This window comes from Ambystoma mexicanum, chromosome 2p (genome assembly GCF_040938575.1).
Source record: "Ambystoma mexicanum isolate Mex_15411 chromosome 2p, UKY_AmexF1_1, whole genome shotgun sequence".
In the NCBI taxonomy this organism is placed as follows: Eukaryota; Metazoa; Chordata; class Amphibia; order Caudata; family Ambystomatidae; genus Ambystoma; species Ambystoma mexicanum.
Genome location: NC_090923.1, coordinates 632392965 through 632414143, shown reverse-complemented (window position 1 = coordinate 632414143; position 21179 = coordinate 632392965). Strand labels below are relative to the sequence as shown.

The window sequence follows — 21179 nt, the reverse complement described above, 5'->3', positions numbered from 1 at the left end:
GCCAAAACCTTGCATCTCTTGATAGCACCACTAATCCCCTTAACATTATAATGATTCTTTGTGATATTGATCAAGAGGTAAGAGGCCTTGCTGAATAACACTGTGAAAATCTTTGACTTTTTGTGGAACACCCTATTAAAATATTGTCATAATCAGCCAATGTGCAATAGAAGTAGGACTTCGGATTGAAGCAGGAGTAATAGAAGACTGTGTGTCTCCTGCTTAGACTTGTAATCCCGACACTACCTGTTCCTATTTCTGGATTTCTTTAACATCAACCAAAAAGTAGCTATTTCTCCAGAATACTGTTGTTCATGAGTGTTCAGCTATAACCTAATGAGGGTCAATCTCATCTTATGTCCCCTCACCCTAGACAGGGGGCCCATCACCTCAGTCTAGGGAAAGTCCATCATTATGGGGACAGTTAATATCATTTGGAGGGTCAAAATAGGCTATTTGATAGTGGCTTTTTGAATAACAGAAATAAGTACTATAGCCCTGTACCTCTTGTGTGTGAAAACATGTGGGACTACGTACAGGGTCCAGATACCCTTTCTGGTCCTTTTGTGTGATTTTTGTCCCAATACCTATCAACAGCTTCCTGACAAACCTGTGGTACATGGATAGGGGCATGGATACTCTGATGCAAAACACCCAGCAGGTCGCCAGAGATTCGAGGCAACCTGATGTAGTGCTATTTCCGATCAGTAGTTGTGGTTCTGGGAAGGGTTACCCAATGCTACGACCAGTACGCAAAGGGGGCCTTTGGGTATTAGGAAGCTGCCACATTGAAGGAACGTTGCACTGTAGGGAATAGAAAGAACTAAATAGTGTTATTGGTGTTATTTATTTTAAAAGGGTGTCGGATGTGGGAGTTTTGAATGTATGAAGAAGAATATTTACTGCATATGGATTCACTGTCTTGGTGGTTAGAAGAATTACAAATATTTCTAATTCAAATTCCTAGCCTATGTTTTCAGAATGAGCAAACATTATACCGATAATTATACCGATAATTTTAAATGGACTGGATGCTCTTTTGTTTGCTTAAGGTAATGGGTGTAATGAAGTCATGAAAATCTATTTGGCCCAAGGTTTCCATGCCACCAGAAAACAGTTGTTAATGCTCACCATGTATGTTCACGGTGGGTGGAATCTACGTGGATCTCTATGAATCCCCCCTTATTTTTACAGGTTAAAAAAAACAGGCAGAATCTACAGGGATTACAGTATCTCTGATCGAAGGAAGATTGTGTTCAGGCACAGATGAAAGCAGAATCACATTATGGAGCTACTGGAGGTGGCCACAGTGGACTTTCCACTCTTTTCCATAGTTCCATACCAAAACCCATCAACATTCCATGGATCTTATTTTCTGCTTGGAAGCTTGTCTCTGCCCGTAAAGTATGAATGCCCCCACCACCAACCTCATCAAAATGACCCCATATGTTTAAGGGATTCATTTGTTTAAGGGTTCGTATAAGATAGTATAAAACCATAATGCTATAGAATGAAGACTTTGTTTTTGAGTCTCAGTTGGAGTTTGGCTCTGGAGTTTAAAAAAGTGCTCGTTATAGAATAGCCATCACGTTTAACACATCACCAAATTCAGTGATTCCATACTGAAACTCACCAAACGCATCTAGATTTGTGTGGTTGAAAATTCAATTTTATTGCAGTAATATGGCAATCCCTCATGGGTCTAATGGAACCCCAAAATGTGGAGTAACTAAAGTATCTACATGACCCTAAATTATGCAGACCCTCTGGTTAATGCATGCTTGCCACATGTGGGAAGAGTATTTGAGTTTGGCTGTATTTTCCATACCACCAAAGTCTAAATGAAGCCCTTTGTAGCAGAATTAGGGGATTTATTTTCAACAAATGTTAATGTTCTAGTTCTGGATTGGAAAGTACAATTGTAGGCTTCTCTTACTGCTTTGTAGCCATGATTAAATGGATGCATGTACAATACTTACTTCTGTGTCCTTAATTACGTTTTGATTTTCCTGTCACATCTGTTAGGAAAATCCAAATTCTCACTTTTGCTTCTTAGATATTTCCTTTGCTGAATCTTCAGACTTTTGACAGCTTGCTGTTTGCCTCACGGACTGATGTGTGCAATTGCTTGAAATCCCACGCGCTTATTTTCAAGAGAATCTGCCTCAAAACTAAGGTATGCCTTTTTTGACAATGGATACGTGTATAGAGCATGAGTAGCATATTGTCTCTGCATAGATTCCTCTGGTGAACCCTTAGACTCTACCCAATGTTATTTTGCTTTTTTTCTAGTGCTTCCCCCATTTCTGTATCAACAAAACCTGTTTTGGAGCCAACATCCAGTGTTGCAGGTGTGAGGGTTGTTTCAGCCTGTCCATGTGGAAAGAATAAATCGTAATTGGTTATTTAGAACGTGCTTAACACCCAGAGGTTTCTAAGCGCGGACCCAGGGATCGAACTTGTGTTGCTCTGCATCATCTTGCTTCCAAGGCGAGCGTGTTGCCCCTGAGCTATCCTCCATTGATATATACCTATAGTACCCAACTTTGTGCTAAAACAGGAGGAATATAAGTATTTTTAGAATGCTCTTGCTCCATAAAATAAAACATAGTCCAGTTACAAATAAGGCACAGGCCAAATGCTGTCAAAATGCTCTTACCTGGATCTTGTGCACGACCATCAAATTGCTAGAAAAAAGAAAGCAACAGCAATTAATTTAACTATCTTAAGAAAGCCGTACATTGCATTTAATCATTGCATTCCAGAGTATGCTCCCTCTTTTGGATGGGGGCTCTTCGGGTATGGTGGCGGGCATGTTAGCTGCCGGCGAGTGTACAATGACAAGATCTTGGAATACGTAGTTCTAAAGCTATAAATATGAATAATAGTCAAACCACATTCCAATTCCCATTAGCACATTGACTCCATTGTCGACCTCTTAACGTGGAATCAGAATGCTCGGAATGCCGTTTTTAATCTCTTTTACTGACTTCACTCCTCACATTCTGACTTGAGCAGCAACCTGTGATAATGTATATTTTTTAGTAGACCCCCTTCATGTGCTAATGACCTTATGGACCCACGGAAGGGTCATGACTGATTAAGATAATGATGCTTCTCAAGCAGATCGCCATATTCCCTCTTTCAGTCCACAAGGGTTTTTAAAGTATTGTTATTCTAACAGATACACCTGGCTTCACATTTCAACCGTAAACACAAAAGTATCAAATGCTCTTTTGTCATTTGATGTCCCACCTACCCAACATTATATTGTCAGATTCTCTGTATGATAGAATCCTTTCTGAATAGTGAAGTATTTAGTGATTGTGTCTTTACAGTATCTAAACCCATTAAGCCATCTCTAATACATCTCCATTGCCTTTTGTTGAGAGCTGTAAGGAAGGCATGGTATCAAACAGTGAAGACCGACACAAGTGAACACTGTTCAAGGGTGTTTATTGAAGTTCAATGGTTTGGTTAAATGCCTATCTAACCCTAAATCTAACGATGGGAGAAAGCTACGACCATCAAAAAATAATAACGCAGTCCTAGTGGAGTCTCTGTCAAAATAAAAGGGCCTATACTAATAAACCTATTGCCGATCCTTACTTCTAAATACAAATATACAAATGGTGTGGGACAGTAATGTATGCAAAAAAAAAAGGTTTTCAAGAATTGATATGTCAGGATAGTTGAGCAGTTGGCTTCCCTTCCCCACGTTTTCAGCACGGGACAAGGTGGCACGCTCAAGCTTCGCACACACTCTGGCTTCTCTGCCATGAGCATACAGTTCAAAGCATAGGTATCAGGGCCTTCTGCCCAAAAGTCTCTCTCAATAACAGTCTCTTATTCCAGAGGGCCTGACGTAGCAAACAAGCATCAGAGTTCCTTTCTTCTCAGGAATTTCACATTCACAAGTTTCACAATTGGTCTCCCTCGATCAGGTTCGGACCACAGATCTCCCTCCTTCGGACCCCTTTAGCACAACGTTCACAATTGGTCTCCCTCGTTCGAGCTCAGACCATGTAATCTCAATTTCTTAAGCTTTCCTCTTTGTATCAAGAATCAAAGACTTTCGATTGTGCAATGGGTTTTGTTTAAACCGTTGCAGGACAACTTCGATTAATTAATTTCCCATTACACTCTTTTACTTTCACTTCAGTCACTTGGCTCGATACCTTACAGAGACCTTCGATTGAGCACACTCATGGTGCTGGACCACTATGTCACTGGTATTGTATCTTTTCACTGTTAAAGTTCAAACATCCATAAGCTATTTAGCTTTCCTCGCATCTTTCATCACATGCGTTACCAGTCTTCGTTCTTGTGTTCTTTATACAATGTTGCCACTTGCAACCTTGATTTCAACATAGACCGGTCTTGCATCGGTCTCCCCAACTCACCGGCTGTGTTGATCTTTTTTGGTGCTGCTTTAATCTTGGACTCAAGGACGGTATCACAACGGCTGCTGCTCCTTCCCGACTCGGTCAGCCATGCAGGATGGCCCAGGTATCTCCGACACACAGTGCAGGATTCGTCAATCTGCTTTTCTGGCCTTATGCTTTTAACTCTGAAGGACTCTTGAAAGTAACGCTTTCTCACCAGAAAGGTCATGGTATCTCCCTCCTTGCGCACCCTTGTTGGTTTGCCGTCTTTCTTCCCTCGTTCAGATGCCGTCTGGAAAATACTGTTCCTTTGTATGCTTTGCCTCGCTCAGAGTCTGCCTTTTATCTGTGTGGGGAAGTTTAATGGAAGTCAGGTGTGAGTGTTTACCAGTAATTGCCTGACCTTGCCTGACCATAGTAGTGGGACATGTCAGGTACACTGTTTGGGTGTGAGTCTGTTTTCTCCAGCGGGTGAGACACTGTCTGGTTTCTCACAGAGCCCTGAAATTGACTTACAGGTCTTGTAATGCTTTTTAAGATAAAAATGAATACATTATCATAGGCGAACTGCCTCCATCCACTCATGAGAGAGGGTTGCAGTGCCCATTGCCATCCCCTCATTTTCATGTGGCCTTTGCAAAGAGGTATTTTCCCTCTAGATCAGGCCTGTCCAACCTTTTTGAATGTGGGGCCGAAGCATTAGCTTTTTGTCACCCAGTGGGCCGGCTAGCCAAGGGTCAACAACCTCACTCAAAGCAATATATTAAAAAGCAATATTGACCTCAATAAATTCTTATGTTAGAATTTTGCAAGGAACTTTTAGTGCATCTCTACATTTATTGTAACCTTGATACACTACATTGTGCCTTTTAATTGTTAACTCAACCTAAATTTGTATCTTGGACTATTGGTTAGCAAGTATTTTAATGGTTAATTGTTGGTGATTATATCCTGTATTTATCCATTACAAAGCCTAATAAAAATTGCTAAACAAAAAAAAAAATACGATCTTGTGTGACCTTTGACACAATAGCATCACAGGCAATGATGAGCCATGCAGTGCCAAAGATAGCTTTTGGTGTCAGGGGCAGTGAGTATCTAAGGGAGCCCCTCCATCAAATGATCCGAGGTCAGTTGCTTGTGATTTCTTTCAGTGTATATGTGTTAATATTTACCTGAAATAGTGGGGGTGACCGAGCGTAGCAAGGGAGCTATAAGGATCTAGGGATGGTTTTTCAAATATGGGCTCGAAATGGTGCATTCTATAGCAGAAAAGGTGACCAAAAAGCCATAAGTGTACAGTCGATGTCACCAACAGCAGACAATACATTTTAATGATCTATGTGTCCACAGTGTAAGACAGCACTGTCACTGATGTAACACATTGTCATGCTGGTTGTGCTCACAATATGCCTCTGTAGCAACATGTCTATCCTGGCAGTTCCCAAATTAGGCCAGCATTGTCCTGTACAAAGCATGATTGATGCTACCTGAGCATGTGCAGTGTACCCAATACATATGCTAGCTTATCTCTGTAATACACATTAATTACTTCTGTGTTAATGATTGATGCCTGTGTAGTGTTGTGCCAATACATATGCCATCCTATCTCTGTAATACACATTTATTACATCTGTGGTAATGATTGATGCTGCCTGTGCAGTGTGCCCAATACATATGGCAGCTTATCTCTCTAATACACATTCATTAAGTTTGTGTTAATTATTGATGCTGCCTGTGCAGTGTGCCCAATACTTATGGCAGCTTATCTCTACAATACACTTTCATTACTTCTGTGTTAATCATTGATGCTGCCTGTGCAGTGTGCCCAATATTTATGGCAGCTTATCTACTGTAATACATTAATTACTTCTGTGTTAATGAAAGAAGCATAATCCAATTCAACAGATAAAATGTGGAAAAGCGATCACGCAAAGGTGAACCTAATTGAAGAAATCCAATGTGAGCACAATCTTAAAAAACTAGACATGGCTGGATGCCCTCCTCTCCCAGCGCCCAGGGGCGGCTGGTGCGCCAGTACTCTGATCACTCCAGCTAAGCGGAGGGCCATGTTGTAGGAACTGAGGAGGGAATTGACCTCATGGTGTCTGCTGTAAAGCCCACGGTGTCTTAGATCTGGTGTTATGCGCTCTGAAAATTCACTCCCCAGCTGGCCTTCCTCCAACAGGGGCACGGACACCTCCCAAGGGCTGTTTTGCCTCTTACAAATTAGCACTTGTCAGTTGCAAAAACAAAAACTAGATAGATCCCCAGGCATTTTACCCGCTGTGCTGCTTTTCCGAGTATGGATGGCGTGATTGTGTTGCCTAGCCATTTTGGCAAAGAATTCATTCCCACATGCGGTAAAATCATCTGGAAAATCATTCCTTTTGTAACGCAATTTGAACAGTACCCAAGGGGGAGGTTTTTGTCAAAACGTGATGCAAATTGTACACTCCCTCCCCAGGCGGAATGTTCAAACATTAAGGCAGCCTGCGCTGCTTTTGAGCCTCCGAGATACTGCTGGCCAGATACTTGTGTTTCGGTGTATCTGGCCAGCAGTATCTTGGAGGCTCAAAAACACTGCATGCCGCAAACATACGTCGGAAAATGTAGCAGGCAGTACTTCGCACTGCTGGAGGCAAGGAGAACTAGGCCTCGGTGTGCACCGCATATGGCAATGTGAACCTGGGCTGAGCTGCTGGCTCACGCAGGCTATGTCCTGGGCTCGGCAACACAGATGTGTGAAGGTGGCTCTGTGTGCCCGTAACTCCACCCACACACATTACGTGATTATGATTTCCATTGGCTGAGAAACAGCCAATGGAAATAGTGTTACCGTGCAAGGCATGTATTTATTGTATTTATTGCCACTACTATGACCTGCCTTGCATGGTAACAGTATTTCCATTGGCTGTTTCTCAGCCAATAGAAATTGTAATGTGTGTGGACCACGATTCCTACCCTGAAACTGCAGCCACAACACTCACTGCGTATAAAATAAATGCAAAGTGTACAAAAGTAACCCTAATGCTTTGTCTCTGCTCTTGGGCTTCGAGGGCCACATAAAATGGCTTGGAGGGCCGCATTGCGGCCCTCGGGCCGCATGTTGGACAACCCTGCTCTAGATGATGCGGCGATGTATGGAGAAGGAGATAGCTTGTAACTTCATTTATTAAAATGTAACTACAGTCCAATCTAAGGGGAACAGACCACTACAATATTGAATCAGGATAAATCAACAGATACAATCTTTGTTAAGAATGAAATGCCAAACGGAAGAAATGGGCATTTCAACACACCAGAACAGGGACGTCCGTGGGCTTTTTAGCACAGGTGAATGAACTTTACGTATCACTGGAGACACGCTGTAGAAGGGACAACCTTCTAATATTGAAACACCCTTGGCAACTGCAGTACCTCTGGAGACCTGTGCACAGTGGTCGAAGTGGGTGGGAACGGTGCTCCTCTAATTTTTTTAAAAGTTGTACTGTTTCTATACTTTTATTTAAAAAGAAACCGTCCGGTATGGTTTAGCTTTAAAATAAAAGTGTAGGAAGAAATTGAAACTTGAAAAATGTAAAATGTCATTATCTTCCTCCAAAGATTTTAGAAAAATGTGGGAGATGCTGAGATGTGGGACCTCTAACAATGCAGAGTTAGTTACATGCCCCATTAATGCAGATTCCTGACATAACCCTGTACGAACTACCTTGCTACAGGTAGACAAACGAGCTATACGGGATAATAATACCCCAACATTTATTTTTTTAAATCTATATAACTGGAGTATGACATACATACACAGGCTAATACTTAAAAGACTCAAAACCACCCTGGCCAAATGGATTAGTGGATATAGTTCTAAAACAAGATCCGGAGCTATGGGCGGAATCATTATCCACGTTATACACCCAGGTCTGTGCAGAAGGTCGCATCCCGTTATCATGGAAAACCTTGATGTTGGTGCCGGTGTATAAAAATAAGGAGGAGAAATGATCGGGCAAACGATAGGCTTTTGGCCTTATTGGACATTACCGGGAAACTCTTTGACTCCCAGGTCTTGAAAAAAATGACATCTTGAGTAAACCAAATAGGGCTACTAAACAGATTCCAACAGGGGTTCAGGGCGGCTCAGGAACGATCCACTGTCTGTGAGTTTTGGACAAATTAATAATAAAGTTGAAAGAAAAAGTGAGCCCAATTCTATATGTTGCAAGGGTAGATTTTAAGGCAGCTTTCGAGATGGTAGATCATGACCGTCAGTGAAGAAAGCTAAATAAGCATCAGTGCCCACAGAATCTGGTACGGGCGATTCGCGGCCTCTATGAGGACACTACAGTCGAGGTTAGGTTGGACGGCAGAGGGCCCTACTCGCTACCCATGGTGGACTTGCCAGTGACCTTGGAAGAGGCAGATAATAGCCCTCCAAGATTGTCAGACGAAAAAGTAATTTGTATATTGCATGCAGACGATGTCATAATTTGTGACCACACTTACAGAGGGCTACGAAATTCACTAGAAGCATTGTCCCAGTATGCTAGACACAATGGCCTAACCCTCAATCTAGAAACAACTAAAATAATGCACTTTGCCCACAAAGACCTGAAAATACCTAAGATAGAAGTGATGGGCAATGGCATAGAGAGGATGAACCGACATAAATATCTGGGCTTAGAAATAAATACTGAGGGGGACTATGCAGCCATAAAAGCCGGAAAAAAGAATGTGCAGGTTATAGCTATTGTGAGCGCTACCACTATATAATAATAATAATAATTAGGCTTTTATATAGCGCTACAAACCCCTCAGGTATCCGAGCGCTGCTTATTATTACCCACGGTGTGTGGTGCTCATTTATCGACCTCGGAAGGATGAAAGGCTGAGTTTGGCCCTGCCGGGATTCGAACCTGCGTTAACAGGCTCTGCACGGGTGTCAAAGCGAGCGCTCTACTCGCTGTGCCACTTGACCGGCTAAGCAATAATTATGTACTATGTTGTACGGAGTTGATGCCCTCTGTATGTGTGATTTGGGCTGGCTGACTGTGGTGGAGAGGAAATTCTGGAAAAGAACACTGGAATGGCCCACGAGCATCCCGATTGAGTTAATTAGACTACAGCTGGGATTCCTTTCCCTCCCGACCTTGGCTTTAAAGAGAAGATATTTGTTACATGTAAAAGACAGAACCGGACCCCAGTGCCCTGCACTGAATTTTCTGGGAACTCTTGCTACATGGGAAAGCCAGGATCCGTTTGCTAAACTTGTAAACGTCACCTTTAAGGACATCGAATGGACCCCCTAATTGGGAGGAGGAGTATTATGTCCAGGAAAAAAAGTGTGTACAAAATTTGGAGGCTTGGGATTGCACGGATAATTTTGACCATTTAGCCAAGCTGAAACAAGGGAGACAGACTATCAAATGAAAGCATACATTTAAGGTTCCGCAGTACTATGTGAAGTTGTGTTGCTGCCTAACCTAGCGGAGATTTGTGCTGATATTAAGAGTAAATAAACTACTGGTGCTACGTAATACAGGTCCGGGACTGGGCATACCCAGGGAAGAAAGAATCTGTCGTATGTGTAAATCGGATAATGCTATAGAAATGCCTCAGCATGTTTTAACTCAGTTCTCTGATAATGATAATGGTGCCCTGTATATAAGAAATATGCTTATCTGTTTCATAAGCTGGTCTGAATATTTACGGATAAATATATGTATGAATTAAGTTGTTTTATGAACTAGGTTATTGTACGTATGTATGATAAATGTTATTAAGTCTATTGTGAATGTAATGTTTGATTTTTGTAACAGTTAATTATTGAACCAAATACAAATAAACTAAAATAAAATAAAATAAAAAAATAATCGTGCCCTGTATATGTTCAAGTTAGGAAAGTGTGTGAGTAATTTGGACAGTATTAAAAATGAAGAATTCTGATGGTATTGCCTACATACTGAAAATAAGTCAGTACACAGTGCGATTTATCAGGTGTGGATACATGTGAGGGATAGACAGAATAGTCAGATGTAATGTGGGAGGTGGGATTTGTTAATAGATAAATGGCAACGTTGAATGAATGTATGTGCAATAATATTTTTTAATAATGTTTTTATTTTTGTATTGACATTTTTGATGAATTATGTACTTGCCTTTTGATATGTGAAAAGGTCTTGGAACTAAAACACATTAAATACAAAAAAAACTTGCAACTCAATGCAATGCACTCAACATTCACTTAAACAGCAAGTGTGTTTGTTTTGGGGTTTGGATTCGGGGGCAGGCCAGCAGGGAACATAATCCCACTACTGCTTTTCGTACGCTTCGAACGCTGCCTGTGCAGTGTTGTTCTTTGAAATAATGCAAAACATTTCAAATTATGCAGGCCAGAACCCTGCAAAGAACTGCACACCATAATTGCCAACATGCATTTCATACGGAAAATAGCCTGTAGAGAATGCATATCATGCTGAATGGGGTGATATGCTTGAATCACGGAACACATCACAACATTTGACCAGCAGAATTCTGAGCCAGCTTGAGTTTCAGTCTGAGACAAACTGGGAGCTTTGTGTATAGTTGGTTTCCGTAGGTGGGGCCCATCGGCCCAAAAGCATGGGTTCGTGATTCCACATCTGTAAAATTCAGGAGATGGAAACGTAAGACAGATAAATAGATCTTTTCAGCCTTGATCATTGTGGCAACCTCTGGCCGCACTTTAAAGCCACGGCTAAATATGGCACCATGGTTGCAAACCCGGTTTACATGGAAAAGTTGCAGGCCATAAATTAATTGCACCTTGCATTATCCATGGCATACTCTTAGGCATTTCTTAGAGTTCACAATCAGTGTTTTATATGTTGTCAATTTCAGCCAATTTGTCCCTATCCATATTGCGACTTCAGTTAGGCAAGTTCCCTGGTATATCAAGGTCGTCTCTAGGCAGCTTTGGGATGAGATAGCATTTCTGTGCCATCTGCTTTCGGATAACAAAGGGGGCCATGTGTCCAAGGGATAATGTATGTTAGCCAGCCATATACATCAGTAACAAACGGGACGCTATATTACACAAAACGCATCACAACAGCATAGAACCAACCCCATGCCCACCTGTTGAGCCTTGTCTTGAAGGAACCAGAAAATCCAGTCAAGATGGAAAACTGGATTCCCGACAGCATTGAGAGGAGAGTCAGCACCCCTCCATGCTCAATGGTGTCAAACACCAATAGGGTAACTAGCATGGCAAGGACTTAAATGCAAAACCCGTCCTTTCCTGTCAGCGGATCATCAGTCATGCAGACATGACCATATCTAAAGATGAATTGGAAGAGCTACACGGAGCCATATTATTGCAAGCCTTTTTCCAGCTGAAAAAGATTACCCTCTCCAAAAAGTTCCCAGAGAAGAAGATATTGGAGAACAGCAGAAATTGGTGTGGACATCTACAACTAGGCCCCTTTCTTTTCAAGAGCTGTCAAATCAGATCCTTTTCCTTAGGCACCCGTAAAAAAAGCCAGGAACATTACCTGTTGAGGACCTCTGCCAAGTAGGATATTTCTGTTCCAAAGGCATTTTTAACAAAATCCGATGACCAGGGGGTCCAAAACACAGGTAATCCAATTCATCCCAGTGGTGAATGTTAGGAATTTGGTGGTGGAGTCAGGGTTGAATTTAGCATTGATAAGCTATCGAGAAGTGCATCCTCCACATATGCACAACTTATCAATCATGCCAATGAGTAATGTTCAGTACATATGTTCCTACATATGTTCTCTGAGTGGATGGACCAGTTCTAGGATTAAGACATGTCCTTATTCATGAATAACATCAGCAATGTGAAGTGCAAAGTAAAAGCCTACTCTCTGAGCATATTCCAACCTTATTCTTTCTTTGGAGGCCCCATTTGAGTGTTGACAGTGGAGCCCAAACTTTATTGACAATTGTATTTCACCCTTTTCTAAAGTGATCACTGATAATCGTACCTGCCTAATCATGCCTATGCCGCTCTCTGGATGGACTGTCGCTAAACCATAGAGGGGCGTTTATACTTGGTGGTACTTCTGTCATTGTCGCCGCTTCCCATGCCTTCCAACAGGCAAGACATTGCATCCATGGCCATTGGGCAAATGTTCTCAGGTGAATGCAACATCATCTATTCATATTATTTGTTGTGCATTAGAGTTACTTCCAACTAACCTTTCAAACATAGACTATTCAGGATCTGACAAATCATAACTAGGCCTGACAGTCTGGCACCTAGAATTGTTTTATATTTCAATGTTGCATGACCCGCACAACGCTAATAAGAGTTAAGCAAACAAATGTTAGTTACCAGACTCAGGGGACTCAATGGGGTGATGTCCTTTTTTCCCTTGTTCTGCAGTTCCTGAGCTTGTGCCGCTTGGTTGTCTTTTCTGCCTTCAATATCACTGTTTAGATTAAAAGGAGAGCAGTGCCATCAGTTCAATTACATGATAAGTGTCAGGAAAAGGCACGATGTTACAGAGATTCAAACCCTTCTAATCGAGGTTTGAGAGTTCTTACCATAGGATTTGTTAAATTATGGTCCCACTTGTTGCATTTTAATGCACCTTTCTACTTGAATATTGATTCAAATAAAAAATCTTCAGAAACAATGCTCAAGATGCTTATAATGTGTGATGCATTACTTTAGATTTCCCATAGTGCACTAGCAAACATGCTCTCATTCAAACTCCAAAACACTTATGTGTCCATCAGAAATATTTTGCTGCCAGTATAAAGATTGAAAGCATAGCAGTAACAGTGTTGTGCACATTGAGAAGGGTTGCCTTTGAATGGTAGCATTGGGTTGGTATTTCCAACACTCTTTTGTGACTTGACTAACCAGACTAATGATCTAATATGTATATGGCTAGCTTAGACTAGTTTGTCTTAGAAGTTAGAGCAATCACTGTCTATTTACAGAATGCAGACTCAAGTTTTCAAAAAAGGCTAGTTAAAAAATACATCCAATTGCTTTTCTTGTTACTGCTCCGTGCAGCTAGCCTTGTTGATCTTTATTTCCCTGCCCATATCCCCTCTTACCTTCTTCAGAACCTCTTACATTCTTTTGCTACCACCGTCTGATGGTCTTCTCATCTGACCTCCTCACATTCTTTTTTCTACTCTTTGACTCCTCCTTCCCCCTACTTAAATATTCCAGTCACCTTCTCCCGATATTCAACAATCTCCTCTTCCAGTCTCCCCTTTAAGTCATCAAACCTCTCCTCCAGAGTGTCACCAACCTCCCTTTTAATTTCACTGACCTCCCCCTCAAACTCATCAGCCCCTTCATAAACTCTCCTAAGGTCCCCTCCTGATATTGAGGAACCCCCTCCTTAATTTAATAAAACTTCTCCTCCAGGGGTTCACCAACCTCCTCTTTATGCACACTAGCCAAACCCTAGAATTCCCCAGACACTGTGGGTCTCATCACAAGTTGGTCTGCAGCCCGTAAATGTGGCAGTAACGGTATTGCAGCCACATTTAAGGGCTGGTCATATCACGAGTTGGGTGCTAAATGGGCTGTTTTACCTCCAGCTTTTTTCTGGAGGTGAAAATCCCATTTAACGCCCTGTATTACCACCGGCTGTATTAGCGTGTGGTATTAGCACCGAAAATGTCCCATTGGATCCAATGGACCCAATGGCGAATGGGGATTTACTGTTAATGCCCAACGCATGATCCAGCAGTAATACCGTCAGACCTGTGGCCGCTAAGCTATTTCAGTTGGGCGGTATTACAGTCAGGATATTCATGATGAGGCCAGGTCTCATCACGAGTTGGGCGCTAGACTTTAAATAACTGGGTTACTGCCGCATTTACAGCTCAAAATATGCAAAATATATAGCTATGGGTTAAAAATGCAGATGGCTCATCAGGCGCTTGTTGCATAACATGTGGTTGCATAACCCGTGGTTGTTGCATAATATGTGGTCACTTGGCATTCTCCTTGCGTGAGGAGAATGACAAATGACACAGGGATTCAACCCTTCGTTTTTCTACAAAAAGGTTTGCCCGGTTCCTCTGAACGGCTTCGTATTGAATACGCCTGGTATCCACATGTTATGTAACAAGCGCGTGATGAGCCTTCTGCATTTTAACCCATCGCTATATATTTTGCACACTAAAGAATTGGTTTGCCTCGCTCTTTTGAAACAGCTTACACAGCACGCACCGGCATATCTATGCTATGATTTAAGCACGTTATGGATTATTTGTTGACAAACCCTTACCTCGTGGTCTGCTAACCTCAGATTTGATACCTTGAACTAGTTATCTTAAAAGGGAATTTTTAGGCTTACTCACCCTTCTCTACGTCGACACAGGCTGTGAACAAGACGCTTGTCGAAACACGTGTCGGCTGACCACTTAACATATTAAAGACACAGCAATATAGCACTTTTTTGAACTTGAGCTTTGACTATTTGAATGCCATAGTTTCTGCTATTTCACAGTTGAGCGCGCAATACACTCATTCATTGGTTACATTTCAGTTTGCTAGGGTGTCTCTGGGTGCACCCTTGTGACTGTGGTGCCACAGCCAGACATTCCATATCGTTGACACTCCAGGGTCCTCCCATACACCTTAACTTCCCACCATGTCAGACTGAGCTGTTGGGTTTTCATGTAGCTGTGCGCCCTCCTACTGTGCTTTGAGCAATGAGGTTTGAACCTCTGTCCTGGATTAGCGATGGCCTGTGACAGAGGCGTTTCTGAGGGGGCTGAGGGGTGGGGGCTATAGCCCCAGATCCTTTGGTTGTAGCCCCGGATAGAAGCTCAGGTGCTACAACCAAAATGCTAGCTAGCACCGAGTCCCGCCATTCCCGACATCAGTTTAGCCCCTGATCTTTTCCAGACCTAGCAACACCCCTGGCCTATGATACGCTGCCCCAAATGGGCTCACCTGAGTGAGCAGGAAAAGGGCTCAACCATTAGCCTACCCGTCTTCTATCTTGGAATGCATTTCCTCTTCACCTTCTATTATAAAATACAATACAGCCCGAGGGCTGTATTGCTTCCCTGACTGCTCAGTGTGTGGGCTAACCACGCAAAAGCGTGTGTGACTCTCCTGCTTGTGAAATATATGAGTGTGTGTGTGTGCATGTGTGTGTATGTGTGTGTATTTAAATTGCAACTTTGTTTCACTCGCAAGTGAAAAAACTTTCATAGGACAATGGGGGTCATTACGACCTGGGCGCAAAGGGATACCGGACACCGGTAATGACACTGGTGCCGGTAATCCCTTTGCGCCCTATTCCGAGGTCCATTTGTGGGTCCCTCCCTTAACGCCTGGTTTTACCAGGCGTTATGGACAGGACCCGCAAAGGGATACCGGGGTCAAATGGGAATGGGGAATGGCTCTGATGAATGGGGAATTACCGGTCCCGCCGACCTCGGACTGGACCGGTAATTACTCCCTTCACCAGATAGCTAATAGCACCATAGCTACCTCCGAAATCGGAATGAGGCCCAATGATTCAGAAACGTCGCATCACCCGTATGTAGGAGAAATGCTTTTCCCCTGGACAATTGTACATGAATCATGCTTAGAGGCGAGGCTGCCAGCCGACAATGCATTGGTAACATTGTTTCCCATATGGGTTTCCATACATTTTCTGCTGGCATTTTCTCTGGAAGTATGACGTGCGTTTATCGTTACCACCAGGCCGCTAGAAACAATAACAGCATAGCATGACGTGTAGCATGACGTGTATCTTTGTTTGAAAAGCCGACTGCTGGTGAGCCCGTGTGTATTTTGTTCCTCTCACGTGATTTGGGACTGGCTAGTGGAAGCTTCAAGCCTTCTAACATGGGCACAGGGTCTGTAGACACGGGAAGACAAGGATGGTATGGCCCTGATTATGCAATGTGTTTGTAGAGACCCTAAAACCTAGGTAGTTTTTCAATGACCAGTACCGGGCAACCTGTAACTTCCCTATGTTATGTGGGGGAACTAAAGAAGGGTGACCAGAGCATCATGTTCATACCACCTCTAGCCCCATCCTTCAATAGTTTGGGGGTGGCTGACCCTCCTGGACACCCCTGTACCAGTCCCCATAATCAGACAGGGGACTTTGTCACACCCCCCCCCCCCTTCTTCTCTCTGCCCCTTGACCGAACCTTGTGGAACAGGATTCTGGTTTCATAGTCTTCCTATTGGTAATCTATTGGCCATTCTCTGATTTGGGGATTTGAGATTTTGAAGTAACTTTATATATTTATGCTATTTAATTGAATTTAAATTAACCTTTGGGACCCATTATGTGATGTCTTTGAGGGCAAACTGTCAAGTAATGTAACTTCCTGTGATATCAGCTGGGTTCCTAAGGGATGTGATGTCACCTCAGTTACAATACAGCAAAGCTTTTGGTTAAATTATGCAAATAAGGGTAGACAAATACAGGGACTTAGTATTCACGGCAACATCACATAAAACATAATATGTGAGAATGGGACCATGTTTGGTGTAGATAAAATCAAGCAGGAAGTTACATGTTTCTAAAATGATGGTCCTTAAATGTGTTTTTTTAAATGCCTTTTTTGAACCCCCTTATCCAAAAATAAAAGGTAAAGGGCAGTGGTGGTCATGCGGGTGGGTACACCCATATTATAAACAACTGCTTAGTTGTAATTTCGACTTGAAGTACATCCCGTCCTTTTTTGTTTGTTGTCTGAGGTGCGTGTAGAATGCATTAGCCCTTAGAAGACCATTCTGCAGGACTCTAACATGTTTTATCTGGTCCTTATGTGGGGACAGGAGTAAGTAGCCAGCCAATTGAATGCACTGAAATAGGTGTGTCATCAAGGCTGACCAAGGTTGCCATGGTAACCATGTGCAAATACCCGCTAAATTAGGGTGCAGTCTTCAGGAGTTAGTCTGACAGTTATCTACTAAAGCCTAGGTGGAGGGTTGAGAATTTGCATGAAAAGGTCCACCAGTATTCATACCGCAAAGTGGTAAGGCAAGGGAGGCCGTTGAGGTCTGGGGATTATCAGCCAGCTGGGTGAAGGAGGGACAAAGGATGCAGATAGGTAAAGGCGAATCGGACACACAGGGAATGGCGATAACCTAGATCTCAAATGCTGGGTGGCGTGTGTTGGACATCAGCAAAACAAAAGAGTTGATGGCTGGAAGGTTGAGAATTAAATTTAACCTCTGGCATTGCTCCAGGCAACCCGCCAGACCATAGTTCTTCATCTGCCAAGCCATTACAAAAGTGGAAAGACCATATGCAAATCAGGTTTTGTCCTACTCCAAAAGGGGCAGTCCAGCACAAACTGTTTGGTCACATCCCTTCTGCTTGAGACCACAAGCATCCCCAAACATGTTTCAGCCTCGTTTGGCCTCATCAGTGAGGAGTACCTTGGGTCTCTACGACCAGCAGGCATGGGACCCACATCTGGGCATATCCATCCCACTTGGGTTGACTACAGCAAAACAAAAGATGTGATGGCTGGAAGGTTTAGAATTCATCTTATATCTCTGACATTGCTCTGGGCAACCCTCCAGACCATCGTTCTTCACCTGCCAAGCCATTACAAAAGGGAAAGACCATGTGCAAATCAGGCGTGGTCCAGTGGTTTAAAAACCTTCCACCCATCACTTTTTTTTTTTGGTTATACTTTGTCTCCCTATGTGAGAGAGGGTATTCCTAGATGTGGGTCCCTTGCTCGCTGCACCATAGGGAATCAAGCTGCATCTCACTAAGGAGGCCCAACCAAGGCAAATCATGTCTGGGGTTGCGTGTGTTTCCATACAGAGGGGACCTGGCCTAGGAGTAGGGGCAGGGCTGTTCCCATTGGTGGAAGTACCTGACTGATTTGCATATAGATGGACCTCTTTTGCAATGGCACAGGCGGGTTAAAAAACAGTGGTGTGGAAAGTTGCTCAGAGCAGCGCCAGTGATTCAGATTAATTCAAAACCTTCCATCCATCACTTTTTTCTGTTATGGGGTATGTTGGACATAACACATTTTAGGGGAGGCAATATTGAACACAAAAGGAAGAGGGCAGAGCCAATATCTGCAACACGGGACTGGTGAGAAGGTGTAACTCCCTAGTAAGTGCGGGGAGGATCAAAGATGTCGTTGGGGGAAATGATTGGACAAGCAGGTCATGGGTTGAGTGAGATTCTGACATACATATCTGAGTAGGGAAAATGATACATTTTGCTGAGTAGGTACAATGATTGCACACAGGACTGAAATGCCAGTAGTTTGAGCCAGTCAATTGAGGGAAAGTTGGTTCCTGCAACTTTCAATTAATTGATGGAAAGTTGGTTCCTGCAATTACCACACCAGGCATATTGTAATCTCTAATTGTATTTCTTGATATTTGTTAAAGTTGGTTACCAGTCACATTTATTTACCTTACCCTTCTACTTTATAGTATCCTAAAGAACTTCTCCTAGGCCATGGCCTTCACTCAGACTTTACATCCCTAAACAAATAGACTAAGACTGTGACTGTGACTGTAGACCCTCTCCTAATGAACTAGGGAAGTGTGGTTCCTGCCCCTTGCACCCTCCCAGTCCCTCAGTGAAGGGCTGCTTCAACACCTAACATGTACTTGAATATGCGTCCTGCTCCTTGAACTCCAGCAGTCTGATCTCCTACAATCTATAAGACTGGGGAAGAAAAAATAATAATTCAGTCAAAAAAGACTGCTTCTATTTGGGCTTCACAGAAAAAAAAACGCTGTTTAGTATTCTGAACCAGACTCTTTTAGATACTATGGGCCTGGGGTAGCCGTGCCTGTAACAAAGGCATGGCTGCTGCTGGACCCGTGATTTTACCTGCACCCGCGAATGGGCAATTACCAGGTAATTCTGAGGTCGGCGGACCTGGTAATTGCCCATTTTCGGGTGCCGGCAATAAGGGACTCCCCATCCGGCCCCATAAAGCTGAATTGGAATGGGGAGCTCGGATGCACCGGCACCGTTCATAACTGTGCCGGTGCATCCACGAGTTGTGCTTGCGGGTGCCGCACTGCCCACCAGCTCCGACCGCCATGCTTACAATGAGGCCCAATGTTTCTTTCCTTTTTAAAGACTAAAGGCAATTTGTAAATACTGAGGACCATTTTTAAAGACTAAAAAGATCTGTCAACCTGTGATATCCGGATATGGGAAAAGGTTTTACACAGAGAACTAAGGCTGATTAATCCTTTGACACTCAAAGAACATTTCTGGCTTATGATTGTTTTAAAATTAAAAATATAATGGCAGGAATATGCCTTTTGAACCTATCATTGGAATTGCTGTCATGCTATTAAGCCACTCCAAGCAGCCATTATTGTCTCCAACCCCCCTTAGCATGTCCTTGAGGGGTTGGATTCATTTCACAGAACTGTTCTCTTCTGCCCCCAGTGCCCAACTTCTGAGGAGTGACACTTTAGCCCCTGCACCATCATCTGGCAGCAGGAATCCTGGGCACTAAACCTCTGATTAGCAACATGATAGGTGCAATCATTAGACCAGCACCATGACTCCTCATCTTGAGGGTAGCTGGCTCTGAGTAACATTTTCACTATAAAGGGCGTCACTCTGTATACCACCATCAATTCACACCGAAGAGGCATGGGTGTGAATTGTCTTGGATTGTAACTGACCTTCTGGAACTGTTACATTAGGACCTGTCTCCTACCATGCCTGGGATATCTGCTAGGGGTCTGTTTAAATACGTTTTGATAATCTGCTTTGCAATACTGTAATTTCATTTTAAGGTATTGTGAATGTATGCCTGTTGTTAATATTCTGTTCTAGAGTTGTTATTCTACTGTATTGTTGATTTGGTTATGTGGTGTTGCTTTTGCAGCCCTTTTGAGTCTGTACTTACTTCTCTATTGTGCTTGCTTGCTCTCCTTTGGCCTGGTTTTTCTGTGGCGTTAGTAACCCGTTCCACAGGCTACTAGGGGGTAACGGCCCAGCAGCCTGAGGAAAGCGAGGGTGGTTAACGAGGGCTCTGGGACTTTACGCACCCCTGTGTAGTGTGTGGAACAGGTTACTAGTGCCATTAGCACCCCACGTTACCAAAGCGGTAATCCAGGGTGCTAAAAAAAGTGTTTTCTTTAATTGAACGGGACGGCGCGCGTGTCCCGTTCTTTGAATGAAAATACTGTGCAAAGATGGCCACCGTGGAAAGGGAAGGCAGGGATTTGTACAGAGTCCCTTTTGCCTTTCCATGGTGGCCTCACGCAAGAGGTAAGAGGAAGAAGGAAACAGTGGCTGTGAGGTAATTGTGGAGAGTGGATTATTTAAAATGGTGTCCGGGGGAAGATGGCAGGTGGGGGAAGCAGCCATCAGGTGGCTTGGAACACTTGGAACGCAGGCTAACATCGGCAGATTCAGCCTGTATTTCCAGCCTCCTGATTGGCTGCTACCCCTGCCTGGGGTGTCCGATCACAGAACTCCTCTGTGACTAGCAATATCCTTATAATGTACATTAGGGGTTACTTTATCTCATATATTACAGTCCAGTTTGAGTATCATTATTCACTTTTAATAAGAAAATTACATCATGTTTCTTCTTATTACAGTTAATGTATGACAAACCACCTTCAGCATTTAATTATAGGAATGATTATCTTTTCAGGTAACTTTTTTGTGAACTTTCTCTGACAATTTATCGCTATTAATTACGGACACATTTGTAGTTGCATGTTTATTTTGTCCACCGCAGGAGTTTAGCACAGAAGAGCAGCAATTTACTTGCATGTCACCACTTATTTCAAACAATAAATCAGAATATAAAGTGATTTTATGCTAGGAA

General features: G+C 43.0%; 1 long non-coding RNA gene across 1 annotated transcript in view; it reads right to left on the bottom strand.

The window, feature by feature from the left end:
- LOC138566623 (uncharacterized) overlaps nt 1–12820 on the bottom strand; it is a 40734-nt gene extending 27914 nt beyond the window's left edge. The window contains exons 1-2 of the long non-coding RNA XR_011301983.1: nt 12718–12820; nt 2660–2687 (exon numbers count right to left, since the gene is read on the bottom strand). This is a non-coding gene — a long non-coding RNA (uncharacterized lncRNA). The remainder of the gene's footprint in view (nt 1–2659; nt 2688–12717) is intronic.
- Nucleotides 12821–21179: the final 8359 nt, after the last annotated feature.